The following is a 27,619-nucleotide window of genomic DNA, read 5'->3' on the forward strand; positions in this document are numbered from 1 at the left end:
CTATGTACAGGTTGGACCTCCCAAAACCAGGACTCCCACATACAGCACGGTTGTCCCAGTCCCTTCATACAGCAACATCCATGGTCCGGGTGCTCCTGGACCAGGGAGTCCTGGCTGGGAGCCCCAATGGCAAGGAGGCTGGTGACTCAAGCACAGTGGGGCTGTAGCCAGCGCTGGAGCCCTGGTAGTGCATCAGGGACCATGGTAGCCCCAGTAGCAGGGCTGGGGACATAGCAGTTGCGGCAGCCGTGGTAGCGGGACCAGGTTGGAGAAGTGGCAGCCTCAATAATGGGTCTGGGCTGGAGATGTGGTAGACACAGCAGAGACTGGAGTCAGGGCAGTCCAGGCTGCCAGGGCCATAGCAACCGGGGGGGAGGGGAAGAGATCCAGCAGTGGGGAGGGAAGGTGATCTGAGGAGTGGGTAGCAAGAAACCTCCTCTGGTCCAGAAAATTCCGTTGTTCAGGACCAGTCAGATCCCGAGGGTGCCGGACCAGAGAGGTCCAACCTGTATTTACATTCTACCAGCTACATTCACCTAGGGCCTGAATGAGTAAACATCTGTGTTGGAAAATCTTCAATGAGGGGTAGAGTAAGGTAGTGGTAAAGCAAAGTTACTGAACCCTCCTTTCTGGTGGGGTCCCATCTCCAGCCAGTGTAACCCCAAGTGCTGACAGCACTAGCGGGTGGAAATACATTAATTCATTACATTCTGTAGGCATCCACCACAGAAAGGCAGCTATATTGACTCTGGTGGAGATTAAAACTACTCTAAGTCCATACAAATCCTAAAGTAGAGCACAAGCACAAAACTGGGTGAGACTGGGCAACAAAATGGCAGATGAAATGCAATGCAAAATAATACATACTGGAAAACATAATCCCAACTATACTTTTGAATGATGCGGTCTAAATTAGCTGTTACTACTCAAAGAGATCTCGGTCACGGTGTATTGGTTTCTGAAAACATCTGCTCAATGTGCAGCAGCAGAAAAAAAAAGATAATAAAAAGTTGGGAATCGTTAAGAAATAAGACCAAAAATACTATATTGCCTCTATATAAATACATGTTACCCACACATTATAAAAATTGCATGCAGATGCAGTTACCCCATCTTGCACAAAGATATACTGGAACTGGAAAAGGTACCGAAAAAGGCAACAAAAATGATAAAGGGTACAGAACAGCTTTTATATAAGGAGAGATTCATATGTCTGGGACTTTTGAGTTTGGAGAGAAAGATGAACCAAGGTGATACAACAGAGGTCTATAAAATCATGACTGGTGTGGGAAAAGAAAATAATTCCTTATTTACTCTCTCTCAACACAAGTACTAAGGCTCACCAAATGAAATTTATAGGCAGCAGGTTTTAAACAAGTATTTATTCACACAATGCAGAATCAACCTATGGAAGGAACTCTTTACCAGAGGATGTTGTGAAGGCCAAGAATATAGCAGGGTCCAAAAAAGAGCTAGATAAATTCATGAAGGATAGGTCCATCATTGGATATTAGCCAGGATGAGCAGAGCTGGTTTTCCTAACCTCTGTTTGCTAAAAGCTGGAAATGACCAAGAGGGGACGGATCATTTGATTACCTGTTCTGTTCATTCTCCTTGTGGACCTAGCATTGGCCACTAGGGTTGTTAGATATCACAGAATCATACAATCCTAGGGCTGGAAGAGTCCATATCATGTAATAGAATAGTCATGTAGCCGCATGAAATCTTAGGGTATGTCTACACTACCCCGCTAGTTCGAACTAGCGGGGTAATGTATGCATACCGAACTTGCTAATGAAGCCCGGGATTTGAATTTCCCGGGCTTCATTAGCATAAAGCCGGCGCCGCCATTTTTAAAAGCCGGCTAATGCGAACCCCGTGCCTAGGGAGCATGTGGAATCTCCATCTATGGAGATATTTAAGAGCAGGTTAGACAGACATCTATTGGGGATGGTCTTGGTACTGGTCCTGCCATGAGGGTCCCTTCTAGTTCTAGTGTTCTATGATTCTATCTTGCAGTGTAGACTTAATTGTGGGTGTTTGGACTTGTGATTAACCAAATCTATGACAAGTGAGTTTGGTTGGGGATGTGCGAAGAGGAAGTCTATACCTTTTTCCGGGATGAAATATTTTCTGTCTGCCCTGCGATTTGTTGGGGGGATAGAGGGTGGAATTTGCCAAAGCACCTTTGATGGTTCCAAGGTAGCTTCTCATCTTGTGTTCCTGAGCCCTGCAGGAGCCTCCTTATTCCCCCTACAGCATCTGCAGGCATCTTACAAAACCTACTTGCATTGGTCTATTGGTCTCCCCCTTCATAATGCCAATGTGTCTTCTCTTACATCAAACTGGGCAACAGGTAATGGATCTTGTTCCCTCTTTAAGAAGCCAGTAACCATGTGACATATTTCCTCCCCACGCCCACCTCTCCCAACCTTCCAATGCTCAAAGTCATCTTTTGGTCAACTTCTAAAATCAAGTGGGCAAATCTTCCACTCACACCAAAAGGTCTCATAAAACTTTGTTGACAGCCTTGGTCTTGCCACTCACAAAAGACATGATCAAAGCTCATCCAGCACTATGTCCAATGTGCTTTATATATTCATGTTGTTTAAGATTTCTTTGCATGTCATGATTTATAAAATTCAGAACATCCAGTCCTTGGGCTCCTATGAAGTATTTGATGAGGGCATGCCGTTCCTCTGATTAAATTTCTCTGAAATCATTTCTCAACTCTTTGGGGAAGAGCCTTAAATATATACAAATATACTCCCTTCAGCACTGAGAATATACCTAAGAATATCTAGACCTCTCTTGTGGTTTCCAATTACTAAGTTCACAAGCTTTGCCTGGGGCTTTTAAGATTTCATTTAACTGAACACACTTCTGTTCTTCCACACATGCTGGTCTGTAACAAACTCATTCTGTCCTTTCACCACTCTTTTCTTCATGGGTTTGCTCTTCCACTTCCACAAGTGGGATACTCTGATTCTGAGTCAACTGATGGACCTCACAATCTCACCCCCTATCCTGCTGATGCTATTTGGAGCCATTCTGTTCCTCCTCCATCTGCCTTAGCTTAGTTTTTTGATGCTCAGATGTTGGCACATCTCCTCCTGTAACCATTCCTGTGTATTCTGAGGCTGAGATTCTACAGCAACTGAACTTCTGCCAATTTGAATAACCCGCTTTCTGGTTGACTAAGCTTGTGTAACTGCCCAACTCAGCCTACAGTCTGGTGAAATTCTCAGTCAGCTCAAGCTGCACTCTCACTTAAACATTTCATTTGTGGCTCTTGGAGCTCAACTTTTGCTTTCCATTGCTTATGTTTAAGTCCTTTTTGCCCTGCCAAAGTAGCTTTGATTCAATGGACAGTATTCTATATTCAGTGTTCAGAGTCTGCTTTGCTTTCTCAGAGTGCACTTGGTTTGTTCCAGTTATTCCACCCACTTCTTCCCAGCATGTGAATATCTGCCTCATCTCCTGCTTTTGTGCCTCATGGATCTTTGCCTCATTTTTCTTCAGAACCAGTTCACATTCCAATTTTGCCCTGAGTTTCCACTGTGCCACAGTGGAATTTAATGGGTCTTCTAATTCTATTTCTAGTGACTACAGCTCCTTCCATCAGCTCCTGCTTCTCAGTTTCCATTTTGTTCCTGGCTGCTTACTCAGATCCCAGGTGACCCTGAGGAGTTGTGATGTGAGAATCCCACAGATTCTTTTGGGACATGATCTTTGTTCTGGTTTGCATCGTCTTCCAGCTTAGCCAAGACTGTTGTTCATCTTCCTTCTCAGTCAGCTCTCTTTTAAATTCTGTGATTCTAGCCTCCAGCTCAGCACTCTGCTCCTTGAGCTTCCTGCAAGTTATGCCCATTTTTGGCTGATGTTTTTCTTTGAAAGACTCTGCTACAGCTGTGATCAAAAGTTATATCCATTCTTGAGTTCACTGAGATTCTTGAGGCATTTCTAAAGAGCTTGCAGCTGTGAGTCTCTGAACTTAAGTCAGTAGATTTAGGTTGCCACCACCCTGTTTAAAACAGCTGCACAGATATTGTTGCTTGGACTGAAATTCAGGCTCTGAAGCCTTGGAGGTCATTAAAATGGAATGTGGTCACCTTTGCTTTCCAAGGACAACCTTTACTTGCTTATTCCACTCTCATTGCTCAGCCAGCCCCAGGCTGGGAACACCTCTGGCTTGTTCCCCAGATCTGGGCTTCACAAATTTTTCTTCCATCATCCATTTTCCACTAGTCTGATCTGATTTGGGGTCTGTGAAGGTGTTCGGTGCTCATTTTAAAAATTCTGGTCATGAGCATTTTCCTAAACGTCCAGATCTCATGAAACAAATTCCACCCTTCTCAGCCACCCCCAGTGAGTTAATTCTGTTGTCCCACTGCCAGAAATAAGGCCTTCAGCCATGCCTGCACCGATTCCTGCAAATGAGCACAGCTGAGCTGCATCCACTAGACCTGGTGACAGAAAGTCCTACCCCATTGCCTGAGGAAGCTAACAGACTTGCTCTTAAGCCCAGCAGCAGTAGTTTGATTGTAAAGCATTTGCTCACAAGCTGCACTACCTCTTGTGCCTGCTTATTCCTGGACTTGTTCCAGTTGCATTCCTTTTTCACCTCACTCCAAGTAACTTGGCTTTCATTTGCAGTTCCAGTTCCTGACATTTGACTCCAGATTTAACCCTTGGCTCTGGTATCTCACTCTAACTCTGACCCAGGGCTCCTATTCCTGGCTACAGACTCCTGTGCCGACCACCAGGCATGACTGCCAAAATTCCAGTCCCTTGACAACCTTAGAGCATCTCATTGGGTTTTTCTCCAGCAGAATTATTTCAGGCCCTCAGGTATGGTTTGGTTCCTATAAAGAAAAATATGGGCATTCCCCAGCAATGTACTCCATGCAGGCTGAGACTACAGTTTCTTTTTCCTTCTGTACCAAGAGGTAAGTTTGAAGATGGACCGACCTCCCATCTCTAAAATGAGGTCCCCAAAACTGTTTCCATCACTAGACCAAGTGTGTCCATTACTGTGAAGCCTGGCTTCTCTGAAATTGACCTAAAGTGTGTCTGTGTGGTTTTTTTAGGATAATATCTTTTTGTGTGTCCTATTTTCCTACAACCAAAACATGTTAGCCTTGGGGCCTTTCTTTCCTCTTGTCCAAAGTGGTACCTGCAGTCCTTCATATCAGTTCTATATTAGTTGCACCCCATTACCCACAAAACACTGTATCTTTAAGAAACTAAGCTCGCTCACTTTTCAGGAGCCTCAGCAGTGGGGCAGACCAGATTGTCATGGTTCATTTCAGGCCAGATCCATCTTACATGTTCCTGTTGCCACAAGTTATAAACAGCAGAGCTGACAGCCTCCACAAGGCTGGGCAAGGTCAGGTGCGGGAGAGGCTGGCTCCATGCTCCTGGAAAAAGCAGAAGGAGCAGGGCTGAGGGCAGCCATCCCTCAATGCTGACTGGAACATGTTCCACTCCTACCCCTCAGCTTGCTTTGGACTGTCTCATTTATATCTCCCAGGGCAATCCCACATTCTCATTATGCCAAACAAGAGCTCACTCAGGAAATGTCTACACAGCAGGGCTAAAGTTGGAATAAGCTGCACAACTTCAGCTATATCAATTGTGTAGCTGAAGTCAAAATAGCTTAATTTGGCTTTTGGTGCTGTTTACACAGCAGGAAATCAAAGGAAGAACACTCTTCTTTCAACTTCCCTTACTCCTTGTGAGATGAGGGTTACCATGAGTCAGAGTAAGAAGTCCTCCAGCTCAACATTATTTCGAAATAAAGGCTTGTAGTGTAGACACACACTTTGTTATTTTGGAATAACATCAGTTATTCTGAAATAACGCTGCTGTGTAGATATATCCTAAAGTGCCACAGGACTGCTTCTTGTTTTCGCAGTTACAGACTAAAATGGCCACCCCTCTGAGACAGCGGCGGATTTAGGGCAGGGTGAGCGGGGCGACTGCCCTGGGCCCCGTGCTTCCCGAGGCCCAGTGCATGCGCCATGGTGCCATGGCACATGCACCGTGTCAAAGGAGGGGCCCTGCAAAATTTTGCTGCCCAGGGCCCCGTGGCGTTGTCCTGGGCCCCACGGCACTCTCATACGCCCCTGCTATAAGATATTTTAAAAGTAGTTTTTTAGATTCCTGAATTGCACTTAACATCGTGTAAGTGTACATAATTTAATAAATTGATCTAAACATCAGTTTAAAGGACTGAACAAAAGAATAAATTAAGAGAATTAAGTAGAACTCCTCAACCCCCACTCTTCAAGAGGAGAGTACCACACACTCTTACCCACCTCTTCAGGAAAAAGCCTATGTTACATAAGGCTTGACATTTTTTTCAGAAGCTCAGCCTTGATACATGTTCAGAAGCTTAACAAACTGACCAGGCCAGCTGAAGGACTGAACTGCAAAGTCATTTGGCCTTCATCAAGACTACCCAGTGGAATACCTCTGCTGGGACACAACATGAGGAGAAGCGCAATTTCATAGACCACAATGACAAAAACCATAAAAGTAAAAGACCTTACTGACCAAAACCCAACATCTTGAAATGGTCAGGAAGCCAGTGCAACATACTCAGTATGAGTGATACAGTCTTCCTGACAAGAAAAACAAAACAAAACACCGCTAATTGGGAAGCTACATTGTGCATTATGTAAAACTTCCACGTAGTTTTCAGACACTGCAGAGTGCATTGCAATAATGAAGTTTTTGTTAGTGACAATGGCCTGGATAATTATGGTGAGGTCACACTGAAAAAGCTACAAAGACCTTGCTGACTGCAAATGATGATAAATGCTTTTGGACACCAAGGCTAATTGAACATCTAAAGACAAAGGACCTTCAGACAACCGCCCCCAAGTTTACCAGCATTACGTTTGTCTCATCTGCACTGCGGACGGACTAAAAACAGTTCATAACTGTTGTTCTTCGAGATGTGTTGCTCATGTCCATTCCATGTAGATGTGCGTGGGCTATGTGCTTGCATCGTCAGAAGTTTTTCCCTTAGCAGCATCTGTTGGGCCAACAGGGGAGCCCCTTGGAGTGGTACCGCTATATCAGCTAATATATATCCCTGCTGGCTCCCTACCCCCTCGGTTCCTTCGTATCAGACTACTCTGACGAAGAGGATGCGGGCGGGATTTGGAATGGACAAGAGCAATACATCTCAAAGAACAACAGTTACGAAGATAAATAACCATTTTTCTTCGAGTGATTGCTCATGTCCATTCCTTGTAGGGGACTCCAAAGCAGAAACTCCAGGAGGTGGGGTCAGAGTTCTAACCTTCCATGGAGCGGAGGACAGCCCTCCCCAAAGCTGCATCCTCCCTAGCCTGGTGGGCTAGAGCATAGTGATTGGCAAAAGTTTGGACTGAAGACCATGCAGTGGCACTGCAGACAACCAGAGGAGGCCCTGTCCAGAGTGGGTCCCATGGGGCTGGAATAGCCCCCTGACCATGAAGGGGAAGGAGGGCTGCTCCATGTCCCACCATTGAACCAGTTAACCTTTCACTTCCCTAGTTGTAATGGCAACACTCGGTTCCCATCTGATATCCCGGAAACGGCTCAGACTAGGGATGTAAAAGTGTAACACGTTAACCAATAAAGCTTGATACGTATCCATTTTCATTAGTGATTGAACTCCATGCAGGGTCCTACCATGCAGCTGGACTCCCAGCCATGAGGCCAGCAGCTGGGACCCTGGGTGCATCAGGATGCTGAGACCATGGGCTGCATGATCTTGGGGATAGCAGTGGATCCCCAAGTAAAACATGGAAGTGCTACAGCAACCCTGCTTCCCTGGTTAAATGTTTAACTGTATAACCAATAGAACTTTAATTGATTACATGGTTACTGTTTTACATGTTATTTAAATCTCTAGTTCAGACCCATCTTCTGCTTGTATACAGGCTGTGTTATTCTAAAACAATCCATCAACACCAGTGCAGTGCAACATCACATTTTTAACTTAGACTTCTTTTGGACCTTTTTCACTAGCACAGTAAGAGGAAACAAAGCACTTTCATTCCAGGCTCAGCTTGTCTTCCCCACTGTAACACTTTCCTGGGATTTTATCCAATTGGTCAGCTGAGAGGTAATTAGTCCCTTACCTCTCCATCTTCTTAGCTAATAATCCAATCAGCTATTACGAGGGGGAATTAATTGGAGCTACAGTCATCAGAGTACTGATCCATCTGTCAGATCTCAACATTCTGTCACAGCAATCTTGTGCCAAGATGGACACAGCACAGACTATAGTAGGCACAGGGAGAGCCAAGCAACTGAAAGGGTATGAGCCTTTGTGAAAGCCACACTGGTCCCAATTTGGGCACGAACTGCTTCCTTATAACGACCAGAAGTAGACACATCTTTATCTTTTTTTCAGAATTTATTTAAATCATTGCTTTAGAGTGTGTTTTCTCCCAAAGATGTGACTCGCATAGCTGATACAAGTAGTATCCCATTACAGTCAATGAGATTGCACAGGGTTTACATCTGCTCAGAATTTAGTTAGATATGTATAGGGTTTGCTTTGCTCATTTCCCATAATATTTATATCCACTACTATTGTCTCAAGTGGATAGGGAAGTTATCATTTGTAAGATGTCAATTTATTTTCCAGTGAAAGCAATGATTTCAAAGGACTTATGGAATCCTGTTTGTTAGTGTTAAGTGTCTCTCAATGTTGTTACAGGCTCTCCTTAATCTCTGTTGCAGAACAAATTCTTCAATCACAAATCCAGCTTCTCCTTAAATGAAGAAACATCTAAACTTTCTGAAGTCTATTTCAGCAACTTGGTTATTGAAGCGTATCGAAAGGTATGTTCACAATCAGCTTTGCCATTTTTAAACTGCTGTTTGTCTCTTCAGAATTGCAAACACTTGGTGGTTGAAGGAACTGAGATAATACAAGATGTACTTGATGCAGTACAGTTGGTCACAGAAAACAAAATTACTTTCTAAACATCAATGTAAAATCTGTGTTCTGAAAGCATAAACATGATTTCATGGCATATGTTTTCAAAAAGAGCTCACTGGAATTCTACAAAGTGGTGTACCAACAAAGACAGTGACCTGCCTTCCTTCCACTGGATAACTAACTACTAAATAAGGAAGTTCCCTGGATAGAAAGGGAACGTGTATTTATCTGAAGAAGCCATTGTGATCTCTAATGTACTTTTGTTTGATCACTTATCAGAAAGACATTTGTCCAGGTCTAAGTAGAAGTAGTAGTGTCCATACAGAGAAGATATGCTATTTTATTTCAGGATATTCAATACAAAGAGGAATTCTGCAAGCTGGTCAATATTTATTAGTATTTCTATGCCAGTCTAGCTCACAATACAAACAAGGCAATCTTTTCACTGTCTGAGTGAGAAATGAGAAAAACTGACTAATAGAAGTCAGTAATATCAAGGCTACCTTACAAGCACAAAACAGTTTTAAGAGACCTGTTACTGTCACAACTGTATTATTATGGACTGACAAAATATTTACTGTTTGGGAAAAGTCTCTTTTCCATACAAATAAGTACTGAGTTAAAAGGAAGGTTATTTTTCCTGTGGGTATACATCTACCTGGTCTAAATGTCATGTGTTATACTCATTGGTGGTTGCTTTTAATATGTAAATACTTGTTCTCCTACCAGATTGCAGAAACTAGTTTCTTCTATCATGCTGTGAAATTAAATTCATTTTATAATTCAATTTTTCACCTGCCACTGCTTTTCAGTAATCAGAAATGGATAACAGAAGTTCCTTGTAAAGAAGAGAAATTGATCTACTCTACAATGTGGTTATATTGAGGATATCTATAAAAATAGATTTAATTATAACTAGCCCAACAGATAATTGAAAAGGTCAAAAATGTCGTGTGAAATAATGTGTTATGGCAATGTATCAAAGAACCCACTGAAACATACTGTTATGATTCATTAGATATTTAAAAAGCCAATTGCCTGTTTTAGCTTTTTAAATAGTTTGTTTGTCTGAAATACTTAATAATAATTGCTCAATAGATTTAAGAGATTATAACAATAATTTATCATAATATATAAATTTGTCACCTAGGTGTACATCTCTGAGCTTTTGTATGGTCCTATAAGTTCTGTATGCCTTCTGTTCTGACTTTTCCAATTGGAAAATGTGATGGGGAGAAAAAGAAAAATCTTTAAAGATAATTTAAAGTAAAGAGCTTAACGGAAATAGATTATCCCTATTTTAGGGCAGCTTCGCACCAGTTGTCTTCCACAAAAGCCAACTGCTTTAACAATATGAAGATTTTCCAGCAGGTGATATCTACTTGTTGTAATACCTTTTAAACTCAGATCAGTGGGTATGGATGGGTGAAAAGGTGTCTGGCCAGAAGGACTATGCCTCCGAAACTTCTGGTTGTCACAACAGTTAAAGGGTCATAAAGAGCAGAGCCAAGTTAGAGCAGACATCAAGTAACCTAGTAGTTGTGCCTTTATTTGCCCCTTAGCCAAGAGAAAGGAAAGAAGCAATATGTGGCAGGATACTTCTTCCACCTTGTTTGTCTCAGAGAGTCCCTGTCAGATGATGGGGACCCTGGAATAAATCAGTTTGAATCTAGAGGGATTTTCCTCTTCACTTCAGTTTTATTTTTCCCTATTACATAGTGGTATTTACATGGCACTAATTACATAGTGCTCAGGATAGGCACAAGAATGTCTCTTAAGCAAAAATGAAAAAAGAAACCTAATACAGTCCAAAATAAGCAAACATTTTTTTCCTGCCCCCTTGCTGGCATATTGCCTCATTACACTGGTCCTCATTGCTAGTCATTCCCCAAGTAGGAGTTTTTGTTCTGAAAGGGAGAATTAGCCTTCAACCAAAAGGAAGCTTTTTCTTCCTGATGCCACTATTCCTGTTTAAACCACCTAAAGAGGAAGGTTTAAAATAAAAAAATCAAGTGTCTCTATTTAACCTGGAGGGTTACCTTTTTTCAGCTTACAGGGAACAGGGCCTTCACCATTCAAGGGCAGGTGTTTCTGCCCTCCTTTCTCTCTCATGTCTGTCAGGACTGAACCCAAAAACCCAATCTGTCCACATACCCTGAGCTACATGACAGAGATTAACCACAGAGATAAGGATCAGATTGAAAATGTTTTAATTGGGGATTGAAAGTGCCAGAAAATTAGGCACAGCACATCTCAGGGTTTATTAAAGTTTGTGGGGTATTCTATCCTGCCACATTAATCAAGGTATCCCTTTTTTTCATTTAAAAAATTGCTCAGTCTATTCATATTTTGATATTTTAAATACTACTACACAGTGATTGTTTTCAATTGTACATATTTGCATATGTAACCCTTCTTCCAGGCCAAGTTAATAGCAGCAAGGGCCGGGTTCAGTATCTAGGGGTCTCCTCCCAACAGGGTATTACAACACCGGCTCGAGCCGCCACCCAGTGAGCTGGGAAATCTTACATACACCTCTGGGCGCCTCAAAGAGGCAATTCTTCCCCTCTCGCAAGCACAGAGCCTCAGTATAGCAGCAAACCTTTAATAACACGAGGTAACCGACATCAGCATTAACTTGGGAAAACACCACAACTCGGATTCATAGACCAAACATGAGCAAAGACCCACCCCTCCGCCACGAATCACCCGAAGTCCCAAAAGTCCAACACCCCAAGAGTCTCGAGTCCAGCAACCCAAAAATCACCCAAAGTCCAACACCCCATGTTTAGTCTATATGCAGATAGGGTTTCCAATGTATTGACTTACAATTTTTAATTTAATACTGACAGAGAGATATGCACCCTGTCTCCTGTCCGAAAGAAGCCTGTTTGTCAGCCCTGTCTTCGACAGAGTCTCTAAATACAATTTCAATATATATAAACACTTTAAACAATTAGGAAGATCAGTACCATAAAAGCTTTAATTAGACACCTTATGTGATCCTTTTTGGATAAATGCCAAGAAGAATATGGGGTATAGAAAGCTGACCAAGCTTGAAAGAAGTTTCTATTACAGAACAAGAGTTTCAGAGGGGTAGCCATGTTAGTCTCTAACTGAAAAAATCATAAAAAACAATGAATAATCCAGCAGCACCTTAGAGACTAATAAATATATATAAATACTTTCATGAACTTTTGTGGGTACAACCCACTTCTTCAGACGAATGGAGTTAAGGGGGGGCAGGGGACAAGTAAATAGAAAAAGAGAGGGGATGGTGAGGGAAAAAGAAAGAAAAAATGGGGGAAAATATTGTCAATTAGAGTGTCCATCGGAAGACAAACACCTATAGGATCTATATCAGGCATTCTTAAAACTTAAATACTCACTCAGAGAAGTGAAAAAACAGATTGGCAGAGCCAGATAAGTACCCAAGCATCAGCTTCTTTAAAATAGGCCCAACAAAGAAAACAGAAGAACACCACTGGTCATCACCAACAGCCCCCATTCATCTGAAGAAGTGGGCTGTGCTCACAAAATCTTATTATAGAACAGTGAGACCTCTTCCACTTGGCATTAAAAGGTTCTCAGGGCCACAGTATTCACTATAGAACAGGGATATTTAAGTTAGCCCCAGTTACATCCAGTTTAACCTGAATCATTTCAATGGATTTTTTCTTAAAAAACTGGACTCTCTTTTTTTTAAATAACATTAATGTTTTTGACTACATAGCATTTTTATCTGCATGCCAGTCCTGACTTCCTTTGATGCCCCAGGGTATTTAGGAGTGTTAAAATAAGAATTAAGGTGATAGGCCTGGAGAATGTGTAAAAGACCACCCTCTCCCCTATCGGGAGAACTGTCCCTGGGATACAGGGGGAGGGTTTGGCCTCAGGCTGCTCCCAGCAGAGCTGGCTGCGATCCCTGCCAGGGGCCCAGGGAAGATGCTGCCACTCCCAGCATGTGCAGGGTGGGGGAAACCAGCCCTTGGGGGAGGGTTAAGAGAGGGCTGAAGAGGGGCAGGGGCAGATAAGTTGGGTGAGGGAGAAAAGGGATGTGTGAGGCGGAGGCAGGAGGGGGATGCATGAAGAGCTTAAGGGAGGCTGGGGGGATTCAGGGGAGATTTCTGGAGTGGATGGGAGCAGGGGTGCAATGAAGAGAAACTCTGAGAGGGGGTTACAGGGAGGGAATGGGGGGGATGTGGGGAGGGGAGGCTGGGGGGAAACTGTGGGAGCAAGTGTAGCCTAGCTGGAGAAGTGATAGACAGAGGGCAGGGGTTGTACAGAGGGAAAGGGGGAGATACAATGGCAGCTACCCCAGCCCACGGGGCAGGAGTGGGGGAGGGCAGAGGTAGCCCTGGTGATAGCACTTGGAGGCACCAGCCCCTGTGTTGCTGACAAAATTTCGGAAGTTGTTAAATAGGATGCCCCACATGCCCACTGCCCCTGTGGATGCCCCTCCCTGCCCCCTCCGCAGGCACTCGTCGGTCTTGGGGGAGGGGCTGCCTCATCTAGCAGCCAAAAGGGAATTCTTTCTGTGAATTTTTTAATGTTATAGATATTTGAAAACTCTGATCCATTACGGATGGCAACCTTTTATTTGCATATTTTCATAGTCAATATTTTACATAACGAATATGCAAATACGCAAATACGATGTTACTGATTTGCCAAAAGTTTGTGAATGGGTTTGCCGGTCTGCGGTATAAAAGAAGTTGGGAACCACTGTATTGGATGTTTCACAGAGCAAACAGAAGCATACAGCACTGGAGTGTGTATGGTTCAATGTACTAAGTGATAAACTGCAAGACAGGGTACAAGAGGGGTTCTGTTATACCAACAAATGAGACAAGTCAACAGGATGAGCAGCTCCTTAAACATCTATATTGTAATGTGTAGAAAGTAAAGTTGTGTTGTAATAGAGGACTACAAATCAGGGAACGTATGCTGGATGTCCCACGTTGCTAATGATAGAACATTCTTGGAGTTTCTATATGATCAATATATATATATATATATGCACATGCTGTTAAAAAGAAAAAAAGTCTATATTTTGTATTTTGCCTCCAGGACCAGGGAAATCTCTCCTGCAGTCTGATGCATCCTCTTATATGTGGCCTGGTGACCTTCCTGTGGCCGATTTACTCAAATACAGTTCTCAGTAAGGTCATGGTTATCCTTAGTCACCTACTCAAAAGACTAAAATGTCTATGATTCTTCATGACATTTTGATGAGCTTAAACTTGAATTAAAGGAAGAAGGCTGCATAATAAATGCCTGACAAATTGAGATGCAACACAATCTCTCCCTTCAGGATCAGAAGTTTGCTCTGTTCCATAATGCTCATCTGACATCTTTCATTTTTAAATTTCAGAGAATTACAATTGAATATTGTCTCTCATAAAAGATTTGTCAGTTAATATTTTACCTGAAAAAAACTGGTAATTTATGCATTGAATTATAATAAGCTGATATTTAGTATAAACCAGAGGCAGTTTGCACCTGAAGGTATAAATTAATTCATTACAGGCATATCAAAAATTACAGTCCCAGTCACTCCCAGAAAAAGCAAATATCAATCCCAAAGCAGAACAGTAAGTAAATAGCATTTCATGTGAGATGCAGTATCTACAATTTATGTTCAAGTCCATGCAACAGCTGTACACTTTCAGCAGCAGCCATATGTTTTAATTATTACCATTACTGTGAAAAAACACAAGAGAGCTGCAGTAGCTTTGACTCAATTTTGGTTTGAAATTATTTGAGAAACAGCCCATTTTTATATTGTCCTTGTGCTACTAGGTTTGATCCATTTCAATAGGCTTTGGAAAAAGTGTACTTTTTTTTAAACTGTGTGCTGTGATACAAAGTGAGGTTTCAGTGAATTGCTTAAACAATTTGTCTCCATAAAATGATTCAATGAAAACACTTATTTTTAAAGGACATCTAGTCCAAGCTCACTACAGAGAGTTTATTAAGTATGCAGTCTTCATGACATAATGAGAATTTAAGATAGTTTTGGTAACCTTGGAGCAATTCATCTTTGTTGGAATTAAGCGCAACATTTAGGGGAGAACTGAAAGACTTTTCATAAGTTTAAAGAAATGTTTGAAATACATATACCCTTGATCTCACTTGCCTCTCTAACTACTGTCCCATCTCCCTTCTACTTTTCATTTCTAAACCCTGGAGACACACTGTTTAGACTCCGGGTCTGGAGTTTCTCTCCTTCAGTTCCATCCTAGACCCTCTCTAATTTGGTTCTTATCCCTGGCACACCTGAAACTACTCTTGCCAAAGTCTCCAATGGCCTCTTGTAAGCCAAATTGTAGAACCACTACTCCATCTTCATCCTCCTTGATGCATCAGCTGCCTTCAACACAGTCAATCAAGATCTTCTTGAAATGTAATCTTCTCTTAGCTTCAGTGATCCTGCTCTCCTATTTTTTCCTCTACTTCACCACTCCTTCAGTGTGTCAGAGAATCCCCCCCCCCCTCTTTCCAGCTTTCTGTGGCAGTCCCACAGAACTCTGTCATTGGGTCCCCTTGTTTTATCCCACTCAAATTTATTTCTGAGTAATCTCATCCTCAAACAGAAAATCAACTATTATGTGGATAAGTGATAGGTTTACCTCTTTCCAAATGTGACTCACAATCCCCTAACCATAGGGACCAATAGAGAGAAAGTCTACTAAAGTAACTGGTAAACAGAAATCCATTTGGGAAAACTGCATGGGTCCTTCCTTTTTAAAAAACATGATAGACAAATTCCTACTGATTTTCCTTGTGTTGTGAAAAAGAAAATAATGCGATTAGAATGCAATGTCATAAATCAGCTCTTCACTACTTTAATGACTATAGCATAGTTGAGAAATACAAGAATGTATGCCTCTGCCTAAGAAAATAAGCCTCTGGCTATGCACCTATGAAAGCAGTTTCCATCACCTTCTAACTATAAAAAGTATCCTGAAAATTGAGTACAGGTCGACGACTGGAAGGACTTAAGACTCACAGAACAAATTTATGTTTTGTGCAAGCAGTACACCTTAAACCATTTGCACTAATTAACTTCAATGGTCACCTAACAGTAAAATTTTCATTCATGTTATGGGACTTGGATGTTCAAGCGACGGTTACATTGGACATGCACCTCTGGCTGCTTTGATAAATGAAAAGGGCTTAAAAGCAAATCAACCTCTAAGAGTAAAGCCTAGGATCCTGGAGACTAGAAAAATGCTAATTTCAATAGGTCTTTATTAAATCTATTCAAGAAAAAGAAGGAAAAAGGAGAGAAGGGGGAATAAAAAACAAGAACCAGAGAAACTCCTGATGGATGCAATCATCTCTTTAAAAACAAATGTTCTGTGCTGTTGATTGAATATGCCATCAGATAGCTCATGAAGACTGAGGTTCTTCCTTATTTAGGAAGGATTGCTGGTCCATTAAATAGGTGTAAAGGTGTGAAGCTGTGTGAATTTCCACTCTTCCGTCTCAAATCAAAACGTGTCTGAATCATCAGCAGAAGGCAACAGTGGCACAAGAAGATAAACTATACTTATCCTCTTTCCTTGGAGTAATATGAAGGGCTAGAGGCTTTTTTACACAGCTTTGATGTGTTGCACAGTAATAGCAAACCAGATTCCAGGAAAACTACAGCAACTCAAGAGTTGAAGGGATACATTTTTGGTTGTGGGATAAATATGTGTTCCTTGAACTTTTTGTCCACTACTTCAGAGCCAGGAAGTTGTTTCTCTATAGACAGCTACTCACTAGCATCATCTCAAGATGAGAATGTACTCATCACCTTAGTTTTTTGTGAACATGTGTGTGCGCTCTTATCTCTCTGGGTATAGCACCCAACATCTTAAGATCAAAAACAAAGATATTGTCATGCCACATAGTCTAAAACTTTACTGAACTACAAGGAAAATGGAGGGAAAATATTAGAGAATTGTAACAGTATAATTTTGGGGACGATATTCAAAGTTAGTCTTATGATTAACTCCTAGAGTTTGCCAGTTGCATGAAAGGAGAGAGCAATCAGTCAGTCATGAATAGATGTGTTAAGCTAGTTCCCTTAGTTACAGTATATTATAGTAAAGCATTCATAAATTCTTATTTGGCTTTTTTTTTTAATCAGATACATGACTCTGGAATATTTGGAGTCTTTCCATATCTTGGAATCAAAAGCGCAGTAGGATATGCAATAGATCATATGAAAATAAGTTCATTTTAGTCTACACTGAGCAAGTGAGCCATGACAATCTAATAGTTTTCCTATTTTTTGAGTACACTGGAACATATATACTGCATTACAATCCACTGTACCATTAAGGCACTCATAAAATAATTGCTGAAAGAGGAAATATTGTATTTAACTTTAAATTGAACTTCTGATTTCTATCTGTTTGAATGTTGTAAACTATTGTATTTTCATATTTCTATGTAATAAAATTAAAGTTCCCAATTTCTGGCAAGAGACTAACTTTGTGCTGAAATATCTCCAAACAAGTATTGTGGCGAGAACATGTTGTATCATGAAGATATGGCACAAACTGAGATTTTTAAGTAGTGAAAACTGATCAAATAAAATATTTATGCAAACGTCACACTTATATTCTAGTTAAGTTTAAAGACACCACTTGCTGTTTGCTGGCAACTGAAAATAAACCATTCTTCATTACTCCTCCATCAGAAAGAGCAAGACATGGGCTGCAGAAGCTATTTCACTAAAGAAACAGGAAAAATCTGCTTTCCTCTTGCATTAAGTCCATTATCAAGACAATCAGAAGCACATGGCTATGAAAAGAATGATCTGCATCTATGACAAGGCGTTACAGAAATATTGTTTCTGCTATGACAACACCATCCATGAAAATATGAATGGGCAAAAGACTATTTCACACACTATTCAATATGGAATGAAAGACTGAAAAAAGTAACATTTCTATCACTGAATGGAAATTGATTCACTAGAAGCCAAAGGTAATCAAGCTTCTCTGAAAAATCACTTTATGTGCCTTAGTATGGATTTAAGTACTTAGCTATTAGCATCCAAGTTTGAAAGTGTTGGCTTTTAAAGCATCATTTAATTGAAGAATATTGGAAACAGAGGTTATCAACTAGATGTCCTTGGTTTATAACATTAGGAAATCAGTTAAATACTCACTCTGCCTGTTACACTACTTTTTACCCATTTAATTTGAAGCATCAATAGTTTTGCCTATATACAATGAGCACAAAATGTAGGTGTAGCTAAACAGTACCACTGTCTATTTTTGGTACATAGAGGAAATCTCTCTGGCTGCCTTTGTGTGGACAAATATGTTCAAATTCTTCCATCATAAAATTAAGAAGTTTTGTCTCAGATTATTAGTATTTAAATAAAATTGATTTTAAATATTATGATAAAAAAACAGACCTGGTTACTGATCCCAACTATGGATGTAATGGTATACTCTAGTAAGAAATTAACCGATAAGCTTTTGCTATAGACTACACACATTCCCCTACCCCCTTGCTAGTAAATTTTTTAGCAGGCTGGCCAGCAGACTAGCTCAGTCCCAGCTTGTGCCATGCCCAGGAACTATCTCTGCCTGGCTCAGTTCCAGCTTGCACCAGGTCTGGGAGCTCAGACACACCCCTGGACAGGGGCTGCTGCCACCCAGAGGTAGCAGCATGGGGAGACCTGAAGCCAGTCCATGAGGGGAGCTGGTTTTTAAACTGGCTCCCCCTGCAGACCAGCTCCCGCCTGGCACCCCATGCTGCTGCCTCTGATACAGAGGCAGCACCGCGGAGTGGCAGGGGGCTCCTTGGCAGTGAGGCCAGAGCGCACTGGCTGCTGGTCCCACCCACGGGAACTATAGCTGCATAATTACTAAGACTTCATGAGGTTAATTAACTATTCAATTAACTGATATTTAACATCCCCAATCCCAGCTAGAAGCTTTCCACAAAACAATGGTGCAAGAAAGCTCTATGAAATCATTGTAATTATGGCTACTTACGCTACTGAAGAAGTTGGTCAAACCCTACAATGAATGGCTCATCCATCAAATAGTATAACTTGAAATTCTAGAACACTGTGGTCATGTGTGAATCTACAGTAGGGATGTTAAAATGTGTTTAACTAATTAACCATGGAACAGCTGAAAAATTCAGTGATTACACAGTTACATGCAGGGAAGGGAGTTGGCTGCCCAGGAATCAGTGCACATGGGGAGCTAGCTTAAAAGCTGAATCCCCATGAGTACCAGCTCCCACCTTGTCCCCCACCCCTCTGCTGCTGCCTCTGTGCCAGAGGCAGCAGTGCGAGGGAGCAGGCAAAGTTCCCCAGGAGCTGGTTAACCTGGGGAGCTGGCTTTTAAGCCTGTTCCCCACACATACCTGCTCCTGCCTGCCCCCTTGTACTTCCCGTGCTGCTGCCTCTGATACCGAGGCAGTAGCGCAGGGGGCAGGTGGCTCCCCGTGCGCAGCTTCATGTGGGAAGCCAGCTTTTAAGCCAGCTCCCCACACGTACTTGAATCATGTGTGTAACTGTGAAGGTTAACCAATAAGTCCAGGCTCATCAGTTAACAGTGTGCATGTTTGCATATTCACATCCCTAATCTACAGTCCCGCTCTTGTTAATGAAGATGTTTGGTTAAAATGGTGCATCTTCAGGCTGATGCACAAGAAACAGGAACCAGCAGTGTCTTTATGTATTCTAGTTTGAAAAGTCTTCCTTCAATTAAAAAAGCGAACACCACAGGGACAGCACACAGTTTTAAAATAACCAATATATTAATGTATTGATTTGTCATTGGTAACCTCTAGGACATGAACTAATTTGAATATTATTTACTTAAAAACTTTTATGGGAAATTGGCTCTCTCAGAGGTTCGATAATGAGACACAGAATACCATTTCTTGTTGGTACAAATCCAAGCTGAAGGGGTAGCAATAGCTGATTGGTGTACTAAATTCAGTTCCCAGTGGGTGTCCATGCTACAAACATCCTGAATTGGCTGCATGCAGTGAATAGAACAAATCTGGGTATACGAACCCCATGCCAGATGCACTCACTTCATCCACCAGTTACAGCTCAATCTGTGACTGGCCCCACAGGGGACCAAAAGTGGACAAAGATTGAAGTCACCAATTGCCATTCTCCATTGTCTCACTGGAAAAATGGAGTTTCAGTCCCAACTTTTGACTTGCTGACCCATGTAAGTTACTAAAAGCTACAGAGCCCTGTGAATAAGGAAGGAATTTTTCACTGTCTAATCAGGAATAAAGGCAGGTAATTGGCACATAGGGACATCTATGAAGAAGTAGATCTAACAGATAACAGATGAGGGATCACCATATCTTACTTCATATGGGCCTTTGAACAACATGAGTACAGCTGTTCAAATCATTTTGTGAGCTATTAATGATATCACAGGTGGTATTAAAGCAGTATCTTTATCTTGGTAATGCAATTATCTCCTAGTGTATACATCATGGTAAATTATATAAGAATTATGCACAATGTTTATATATCAGAAAGTATAACCCACAATATAATTATGTTTCAACTCCTGAGTAACTGCAGTACTCTTATAGTTACTATATTATATAGTGTAGTTACAATTTGAAGATTCTAAGTGAAACTTGGGCAAAGATCTTTTGCTAGTTTAAGACCAAAACTTCCAGGTTTCACATGGCTTCAAATGAAAACTTAAACTGTTACCCAAGTTCTGAGGGGAAGGAAATCCACCCAAAATCCAACTACTTTAGCTTGTAAACTGTATGGTTAGTAATCATCTTTTTGTTCTGTGTTTGCACAGCATGTAGAACAGTACCCGGCAAATTAATCAAAACGATAGTAAATAATAAAATTGCGAAGCATGTAGAAGAATATAATTTGTTGGACAAAAGTCAACATGGTTTCTGTAAAGGGAAATCATGTCTTACTAATCTATTACAGTTCTTTGAAGGGATTAACAAACATGCAGACAAGGGGGATCCAGTAGATATGGTATACTTAGATTTTCAGAAAGCCTTTGACAAGGTCCCTCACCAAAGGCTCTTGTGTAAATTACATGGCCATGGGATAAGAGGGAAGGTCCTTTCCTGTATTGAGAACTGGTTAAAAGACAGGAAACAAAGGGTAGGAATAAATGGTACATTTTCAGAATGGAGAGGGGTAACTAGTGGTATCCCCCAAGGGTCAGTCCTGGGACCAATCCTTTTCAACTTATTCATAAATGATCTGGAGAAAGGGGTAAGCAGTGAGGTTGTAAAGTTTGCAGATGATACAAAACTGTTCAAGATAGTCAAGACAGAAGCAGACTGTGAGGGACTCCAAAAAGATTTCACCAAACTGAGTGACTGGGCAACAAAATGGCAAATGAAATGTAATGTGGATAAGTGTAAAATAATGCACATTGGGAAAAATAACCCCAACTATACGTACAGTATGATGGGGGCTAATTTGGCTACGACAAATCAGGAAAGAGATCTTGGAATTATCGTGGACAGTTCTCTGAAAACTTCCACACGCTGTGCAGCGGCGGTCAAAAAGGCAAATAGGATGCTAGGAATTATTAAGAAAGGGACAGAAAATAAGACCCAGAATATCTTACTGCCCCTGTATAAAACTATGGTACACCCACATCTTGAATACTATGTACAGATGTGGTCTCCTCACCTCAAAAAAGATATTTTGGCCTTGGAAAGAGTTCAGAAAAAGGCAACTAAAATGATTAGGGGTTTGGAATGGGTCCCATATGAGGAGAGGTTAAAGCGAGTAGGACTTTTCAGTTTAGAAAAGAGGCGACTGAGGGGGGATATGATTTAAAACTAATAAAAGAAAGTTCTTCTTCACATAGCGTGTAGTCAACCTGTGGAACTCCTTGCCAGAGGAGGCTGTGAAGGCTAGGACTATAACGGAGTTTAAAGAGAAGCTAGATAATTTCATGGAGGTTAGGTCCATTAAAGGCTATTAGCCAGGGGATAGAATTGGCGTCCCTGACCTCTGTTTGTCAGAGGCTAGAGAGGGATGGCAGGAGACAAATTGCTTGATCATTGTCTTTGGTCCACCCTCTCTGGGGCACCTGGTGCTGGCCAATGTCGGCAGACAGGATACTGGGCTAGATGGACCTTTGGTCTGACCCAGTACGGCCGTTCTAATGTTCTAATGGGCCTTGGTCAATAACTAGGTCTTCTTGGTGTAACCACACTACAAATAAAAGTCTGAGAGAAAGAGACAGACAGAAAGAATAATGCCAGCTAACAAGTGAGCTCAGGTCTGTCCAAAACATAGTTGGGTATTTCTTAAGGGGTTTATAAGCAACTAAGTACACCTAGTCTGGGTTAAAAAAAATATCCTAAGAAAGTCCATCTCATTTACGTTGCATTAAAAGAGTTTCATAAAACTTTGGTAGTTATTTTGGCAAATCCAGTTACATAAAATTAATCAGATCAGAATATACAGGGTACCCTAAAAGAATGTACCATAACTAATGATGCAATGAACACATACAGCCTAAAGAAAATGACTAAGAATCAGAATGAGTGAACAACATTAGAAGAGAGATAAGAAGCATGTACAAACTATATTTAACTACCAATGAACCTTTGATTGGTGGGAGGGAAGGAGGGAGGGTTGTCCGAATATTCAGAAATTACAAGGATGTTTTAGTACAAGCAGCACAAAACCTCCATCTTCCTAACGATGGTACTGGCCCACTCCTAGATGGAAATGGTAGAATTATCAATAATAATGTAGAAGAGGCAGAAGCGTTCAATAAATTGTTCTATTCTGTATTGGGGAAAACACACTCTGTAGTGTAGTCAAATCATATTTTACCTCTTATTTAACAGTGATGCAATCACTTCCAGAATACTGTGTCCGTCCAGTTCTGGTGTCCATATTTAAGAACGATGTTGAATACTTGGAGAAGGTTGAAAAAGGAGCCACAAGAACAATTAAAGGAGTTCAAGTTGTTTAACTTAAAGTGAAGGTTAAAGGCTGCGTTGATCATGGCCTGAGGAAGAAATATCTTCAGACTGTCAGAGAATGATATAATACCAAAGGGCTGAAAGCTGAATTTAGAAAAATTCAGACTGGAAATATTGTTTTTTTACAGTGAAGGTTATCAACCACTAGAACAATTTACCACAGCTCATGGTGGATTCTCCATCACATGCAATTTTTAATTCAAGATTGGATTTTTTTTAAACTATCTAGTTCAAAAGAAATTATTTTATGTGAGTTCTTTGACAAGTCAGACAAAATAATCATATTCTGGCCTTGGAATCTATCAGTTTAATGTTTCCACCTCTCCTTTCCCCTGATGTGGGGAGGGCTAGTCCAGTGGGCTACCTCCCACAGAATCCTGAGACTGAGCTTGTCCTGCTTACTCTCACTGTCATCACATGGCTGGCATCATAACAGGCCAGCTAACTGACTCTCAATTGCTCTGCAGGTATTTGGAAGGAGTGATTGTTTCTGTGTGCCGATAGCTTGTAGCCATTTTAGCTATACTCCAGTGAGAGAGCATCTGCCCTGGGCTGGCCATTTAAGGCTTGAAACCCAGGGCTGAGAAAGCAAAGTCCCACACCTAAGGCAGATACAACCGATCCCAGCTGGGGCTATATAAATAGGGGCTCCTGGAGAGAGGAAGAGAGGCACAGACTCACTCTGCTCCAGCAGTGGAGCAGGAGGGACCTGGCTGACAAGGAAGTGAGAGGCTTCTTGACTTACATCATGGCTGGGGAAAGACAGGCAAGCTCCCAGGCTGCAGGGCCTGAAGCAAGACTTGAGTGTACTAAGGCTGCAGGGAAGCAGCAAGGGCAGGCAAAGGCAGCAGGTCCACACCACTGTGCCAATGATGAATGGTCATTTCAGAATGCAGTTTGCCCCCATGGAAAGGGGCTAGATGAAGACTGGCAGTGAGTCAATGAGGCAGGGTAGGCATAGGGGGTTGAGGGTTCCTAAAGGGCAAGGATCCCATAGTGTGGAGGCACTGTGATAGGGCAGTACCCAGAGGTGGAGAAAAAAAATAGGTAACCGTGGGTGAGATACTGCTGAAAGGGGGAGCTCCTGGGCCAAAGGAGCTAATTCCTGAGTGACCAACAGGAGCTGCCCACGATGGTGAGGCACACCCAGTAACATTCAGTTACAGGCAACAAACCTGCAAAGGAGGGAAGACTTACTGTGACGGGGTGAGGCAACCCCGCACTAGAAGGGCCCCCCCCCAGCGAGGCAGGGGAAAGCGGCGCGGCTTGTCTCGCCGCCGCCGAGGACGCGTCCGGTGGGGTAACCGGGACGCGCCGCTCGGCAGGCGGGCGAGCGGGCGGGACCCCGAGCAACACAGGGGAGGGCGGTGACGGGGTGAGGCAACCCCGCACCGAGGAGGGCCCCCCCAGCGGGGCAGGAAGAGACGCCACGGCGGGACCTGCTGCCGCCGGGGACGCAGGCAGCAGGGCAGCCGGGACATGCCGCCAGGCTGGCGGCTCCAGGGACACAGCCCGAGACAGCGCGGGGGAAGAACCCCCCCCCGGCAAGGTTAGTGGGGACAACCGGGCAGGGACGGCACCCCACCAGCCTCGGGGCGGGCAGCCCCGCGGGCGCCCCAGCCGGCCCTATGCCCCACAGCTGCAGGAGAGGGAGAGAACGCTGGGGGTGAGGGGAAACAGCTGGGGAGGAGAAGCTGGAGCCGTGGATGAGCACAGGTGTGAGTGCTCTGGAGGGGCGGGGCGGCACCTTCCCCAGGTATAAAGTCAGGAGAGGCAGAAGCAGGGGGAAGGAGGAGAAGGAGGACGCTGGAGGCAGAGACTGAGAGACACCGAGGAGGCGGCGAGACCAGCCAGCTGGTGAGCGGACGAGCGAGGGCGTGAGGAAGCAGCCCAGGGCGGGTGTACTGGAGCCCGAGGGTTGATGCGGTGCGGCTCTGTGCCCCATCAGCCAGGTCGGGGGAGAGAAGAACATCTCCCCCGCCTTAGGGCCCTGGGCTGGGGTCTGGAGAGAGGGAGGGCCCGGACCCCCCTCACCTCCTCGCTCGCGGGATCCTCGGGGCAACCACCGGGAGGGCCGACCCGGTGCCGCGGCACCGAGACTGGGACCTTCCGGGACGGCAACCGTGGGAGTGTGACTGCCCAGGACGGGGTGGGCTCACGGACCCCGTAACACGTGGTGGAGAATGTGGGTAGCGGGCCCCCGAACGGAAGGGGGGCGCTAGCGGAGCAGGGGTGGCTCTTGGGCACGGATAAGGGTGGAGGTTTGTGGTCTTCTCTCTAAGGGGGCCGCCCAGATGGAGCCGGCAAAGGTGTTGGAGTGGGTGATGGAAAACCAGCGGCAGCAGCAGCACCAACAGACGCAGATCGTGCAACAGCTGGCGGCGCAGTTTCAAGAGCAACAACGGCAACTGGTTAGAGAGCTCACGGAACACCAACAGGCGGTAGGGGCCCGCCGAGGGAGAGGGGAAGCCCCCTGGCCAGGGGAAGAAGACACAGCGGGAGGGGTCCAGCCGCCCGTTCGTTTAGCTAAGTTAGGCCCAGCGGGTGACGTGGAGGCCTTCCTCGTAACCTTTGAGCGAGTGGCCACGGCGGCAAGATGGCCGGAAGAACACTGGGCGACTATAGTAGCTCCCTACTTGTCCGGACCGGCCCAGATGGCATATCGGGGGTTGCCCGCGAGGGAGGCGCTCCACTACTATAAAGTGAAGGAGGCCATATTAGACCAGGTAGGGATAACCCCCGAAACGTACCGCCAGCGGTTCCGGCAAGAACGATACCGGCCAGGAGACCGGCCCCGCGCAGTGGCCCATCGCCTGAAAGAGTCCGGGATGCGGTGGCTGGAACCCGAGCCCAAGACGGGAATGCAGGTGGCGGAGCTCGTCATTTTGGAACAGTTTATACAGGTGCTCCCGGGGGAAGGACAGAGGTGGGTTCGGCGTCACCGGCCCTCCACGTTAGCTGAAGCAGTGACGTTGATGGAGGATTTTGTGGCCGCAGAAGGAACGGAGGAGCGCGGGAAGAATCCGGTGAGTGGTCCGCCCGGGAGAGCGTCAATTGCAAGTAAGGGCCCCGCCGGGAGGGGAGAGCGAAGGCAGTCGGCGGAACCGGGGCCAGCCTGGGGACGGAAGTTAGCACCCGTATGGCGGAACCCAGCAGAAGAACCCAGGGCGGAGAAGAGGGGGCTCGCCCCCGAGGGAGACAACGGACGGAAGGTGGGGCCACCTAATAAGCTGGTCTGCTTCCAGTGCGGGCAGGAGGGCCACTTCCGCCGGGAGTGCCCTGTAATGGACTGTACTTTCGGAAGGGTGATGACCTCGGAGGCCCAGAAGGCGAAACCCCTGCCGAGTAAGGTGATGGCCAGGGTAAAAGTGGGGGGACGTATTGTGGAGGCACTGGTGGACTCCGGCTGCGGACAGACGATGGTACGGGCAGACCTGGTCGAAGGGGGAGCAGCTACGGGAGGGCCCATCTGGATGCAGTGTGTCCACGGGGACGTCCGCCCTTATCCGACGGCTTGGGTCCAGATAGAGGACGGACGGCATACAGAGACGTGGCGAGTGGCGTTAGCCCCAAACCTGGCGTACCCCGCCCTGCTGGGATACGACTGGCCGGGCCTGGGCCCCTTGCTCCGACAATGGGGGCAGGCCGTGACATCACCCGAGGACGACCCCGGGGAAAGGGTGCCGGAGGTGGCGCAGGGGGAAGAAGCCCAGGCCCCGACTAGCGGGCACCCTACGGGAGGGGCTACGCCGGCCGGTACCGGAGAGGATACCCAGCTGTCTAATCTGGAGGTAGACGAAGGGGACTTCATCCAGCTTCAGCGGGAAGACCCCTCGCTTCAGCGAGCCTGGGACCAAGCTACGGCCCCGGGTGAAGGAGACGGGCCTCAGGAGACCTATGGCCAGAATCCCCGATTTGAGGTACGCGGGGATCGATTATACCGGGTGACCCAGGAGAGGGAGGGGCGTGAGACAGTCCGCCAGCTATTAGTCCCCACCAGGTATAGGTGGCGGGTCTTGGAATTGGCGCACGCCCACCCCTGGGCCGGGCACCTGGGGCGGGAGAAGACCCAACAGCGCGTGCTGCAAAGGTTCTTCTGGCCAGGGGTATATCGGGCTGTCCGGGACTTTTGTGACTCCTGCCCACAGTGCCAGCTGACGGCCCCAGCAGGGATCCCGAGGGCCCCGCTCATCCCGCTCCCGGTGGTGGGTGTCCCTTTCGAGCGGGTGGCTTTCGACCTGGTAGGGCCGGTCGAGAAGTCAGGACGGGGGCACCAATTTATATTGGTTTTAATAGACTACGCAACTCGGTATCCCGAGGCCGTCCCATTGCGGTCCACCACGGCGTCCGTGATCGCGGGAGAGCTGGTAAAAATCTTCGCGAGGGTAGGGCTCCCTCGGGAGGTGTTAACGGATCAGGGCCCAAATGTCACATCCCGGGTAATGCGCGAACTCTGTCGGATGCTGCGGATTAAAACCTTACGCACCTCCGTGTACCACCCCCAAACGGATGGCCTAGTAGAACGATTTAACAAGACGCTGAAAGCAATGATAAGACGGTTTATACATGACGACCCCCGGGAATGGGATAAGATGTTGCCGGCCCTGTTGTTTGCTGTCAGGGAAGTGCCCCAGGCCTCCTCGGGGTACTCCCCATTTGAATTGTTGTACGGGCGGCAACCACGGG

At 44.6% G+C, this 27,619-nt stretch overlaps 1 protein-coding gene and 1 long non-coding RNA gene across 6 annotated transcripts in view; one reads left to right on the forward strand and one right to left on the reverse strand.

Moving 5' to 3' along the window:
* The window catches only part of PRKN (parkin RBR E3 ubiquitin protein ligase), a 1,191,290-nt gene that overhangs the window by 594,409 nt on the left and 569,262 nt on the right, over positions 1-27,619 (reverse strand). The window lies entirely within an intron of this gene.
* LOC142827941 (uncharacterized) overlaps positions 8,586-27,619 on the forward strand; it is a 281,731-nt gene continuing 262,697 nt past the window's right edge. The window contains exon 1 of one of the 2 annotated variants that reach the window (XR_012902752.1): positions 8,586-8,847. This is a non-coding gene — a long non-coding RNA (uncharacterized LOC142827941). The remainder of the gene's footprint in view (positions 8,848-27,619) is intronic. The other variant, XR_012902751.1, reaches the window with a different exon arrangement.

Source organism: Pelodiscus sinensis, chromosome 3 (genome assembly GCF_049634645.1).
Source record: "Pelodiscus sinensis isolate JC-2024 chromosome 3, ASM4963464v1, whole genome shotgun sequence".
Taxonomy (NCBI): Eukaryota; Metazoa; Chordata; order Testudines; family Trionychidae; genus Pelodiscus; species Pelodiscus sinensis.